We start from the raw sequence: 3,136 nt of genomic DNA, 5'->3' as shown, positions 1-3,136 counted from the left end.
GATGTTTGAAATCAAATATGTTCAAGAGTTTTTAGCCTACAAGTTCGTCGTTTTCTTCTTCTAATTAATCAGAATGAAACTTATGGCATAATACTTTTCAGGAATCTTGAAACTCTAACGTATTTTCAAGGAAGTAGTTTTTGATTCTTGGATTTTTATGGTTTGTTCTAGTTTGTAAGATTTTCTCCATTGAAGTGATCTTGGGTATTTTTCCAGATTTTAGTTGATTCCATGTTCAGATGATATTTGTGTTGGATTTTTGTGGGTTAAATATGTTAAATGATCTTTTGATTGAATTAGTATGTTGAATAATTCTGTTTCTAATTTGAGATGAAGTTTTGATGGAGCATCAATATTAATTTTGAAAGACTGGAGCTATTTTTTTTTATGGTAATCAATGTTTATGCTTCATTTTTATTCTGATTTTTGTGATGGGTTTGATGCTGGTATGTGTTCGAGTTCCCTGTGTGTATATGTGTATTTGGAGTTGCAGGTGTGTTTATGTTTAGAGTTGCAGGTGTGTGTACGTTGGGTGAGATTGTAGTTTTTATTTTTTATTTATAATTATTTAAATACCAAAATAAATAAATAAAATAGAAAAAAGAAATGAAAAGGGTAAAATTGACTTTTCAAGTGTATCAGGGACCAAAAAGCCATAAAAATATTGATTTTGGACCTTCCATGCAAGTTGAAAACTTTTTGGACTCTATCCACAGTTTTTTGAATACAATAAGGACTAATCTTGCAGTTTTATCTAGAAAAAAAGGGATGATGGTATATGGTGCATCAAGAACTACCTAAAGATACTCTTTAAATATGAAACTCCCATGTACTCCACATCCCGCCCCTTGAACATATGTATTAACAGTATTGTCTTTACTTGCTCATAAAAACATCATTAAGTCAACAATTGAAATAAACCAATCAGTTTTAACTACATAATTGGCAAGATAATTGTTATACCTCTCGAATCACCAGTAAGATTTTGGTATCTCCTATTGTTTGATTCTATTTTGAAAAATTTAGTTCATAGCAAATCTTTACAAAATTCTACAATTTTCACACAACTTTAGCAAGCCCATTTCTTACTTGTTATGTTTTTATGATTACCAGTTGCTGTTTGGGGACTTGGTATTAAAGAGGATAGACATTACAGAGGATCACATATGTTGGGACCTAAAGTGTATGTGATCCTTCATAATGTTTGGCCTCTTCAAAACCAAGTCCTAAAACAATCTTGTATGATGATAATCACATAAATACAAGTAAGAAATGGGATTGCTAATCTTTATAATTAAAGCGTGATCATCTGTTCTACACTTTTTTGATTTCATGTATTCTACTTGTTTGGAAATTATAGACTCATGTTTCTACAAAACGAAATTTCAAAATAGAATCAAACAAGAACATATACTAAAAGCTTAAAAGTGATTTGAGAGGTATAGCAATTATCTTGTCGATTATGTAGTTAAAAGCAATTGGGTTATTTCAGTTGTTGATTTAATGATGTTTTCATGAGCAAGGAAAGACAACACTATTAATAAGCATTTTTACGGGCAGGATGTAGAGTACATGGGAGTTTCATATTTGAAGAGTACCTCAAGATAGTTTTTGACGTGCCAAATACCATCATCCCCATTTTTTTTTACAATTTTATCAACATTTGGATGGAAACTTGTGAACTCATCCTCACTTCTGTGATATTCATGTTATGATCAGATATAATTTTCTCAACATAAAATTTCAATCAATAAACACATTTCTTTCATATAAACACCTAATACAGACCTTGAGTCTCCCACATTTTCAAGAAACAATTGCTTACCATAGATGAAAAAATCAGACCACTAAATCTTTGCTTACACAAGTCCTCACATTCTTTTTTTGTAAAGTGTATGGACATAAAGTCTCATTACAAGTTCATTATATTGGCTTCACGGGGGCTTTGTGCTCACCTTTCAGATGGCTACTTCACATTCAATAATTTTCTCAATTTATCTCTATTTTTTCATTCAAATGGATTTTTAATAAGTTTTCATAACAAGGAATTACAAAAATATCAATTGAGGAAGCAATCAAGGTGGCTGAATTGAAACAACAAAAAACCACTATCATTAAGGGAACATGTCATGATGATATAACTGTGCTTGTGATTTTTCTAGATCATGATTTGCTGGAGAGTTCACAAATTAAGGAAATACTATCTTCTATTGCATTTAATACATCAGTGTTTATGAATGCGATCAGGGGAGAGCATAGAGTCGGTTCGAGTTCGATATTCCAACAACTATTGGTCCTAGCGGTTCCAATACCAATGAGGGTAAAATGAAAATGGTTTCAAATTCATAATTTTGTAGTAGTGATAATCAAGTGAATTTGTAGTTAAGAGATTTGAAGAAAAACTAATAGTGTATAAAAAGGTAATACTTACAAGTTACACCACCTAATGAATTTTGTGGTTAATAGATTTGAAGAAAAATAAATATGAGTTAATGGGTTAAACTTATGATTAGGCCACTTTACTTTAAAAGATCTATCCCTTTATATTATTGAAAATTTTGTTTTGGATGACATAGCTAAGCACTCCTTCCGTGGATGGCTCTGATACCAATTGTTGGGTTTTTATTCAAAAATAGTTTCAAAAACTCGACATTTTAGCAAATGTAAGACTTTAAAATTTGAATAACATAAAACTAGTTAAAACCCACCAAGGTTCTTCTAGAAAAATTTGGAAAGAAAAACATAAACCAAAGAAAGAAGAAGAAGAAGAAGAAGAAGAAGAGAACCTTTGTTGCATTTTAATCCTCAAGGGGAGGCTTGAGTGTTGATGTAGAATGTGGATAAGATCCTTTCCTTAGATGGACACCAACAATGATTCAACTTGATGTAGATGCTAGTCCAAAACTCTTAAACACTTAAGCTTTAAGTGCATATCAAAATATCACTTGAAGAGAGCAAGTAAACATGCAAGTATTCTACCATCTTTTACAAGAGAGAAAATGGGAGAAAAGATGGATGATGCTATGGTTTTTGCCAAGTGATAAAGGAAGAATTTGCAAGCCTTTTTACATCTACCCTTTACACATAAGTCCTTAACCATTTAATCACTCATGCACCTAAAGCCTAGGTGTCCCCT

This window comes from Lactuca serriola, chromosome 9 (assembly GCF_051521515.1).
Source record: "Lactuca serriola cultivar US96UC23 chromosome 9, Lser_US96UC23_V15, whole genome shotgun sequence".
Classification (NCBI taxonomy): domain Eukaryota; kingdom Viridiplantae; phylum Streptophyta; class Magnoliopsida; order Asterales; family Asteraceae; genus Lactuca; species Lactuca serriola.
The sequence above is the reverse complement of the archived record's forward strand: the minus strand, read 5'-3'. Positions refer to the sequence as shown.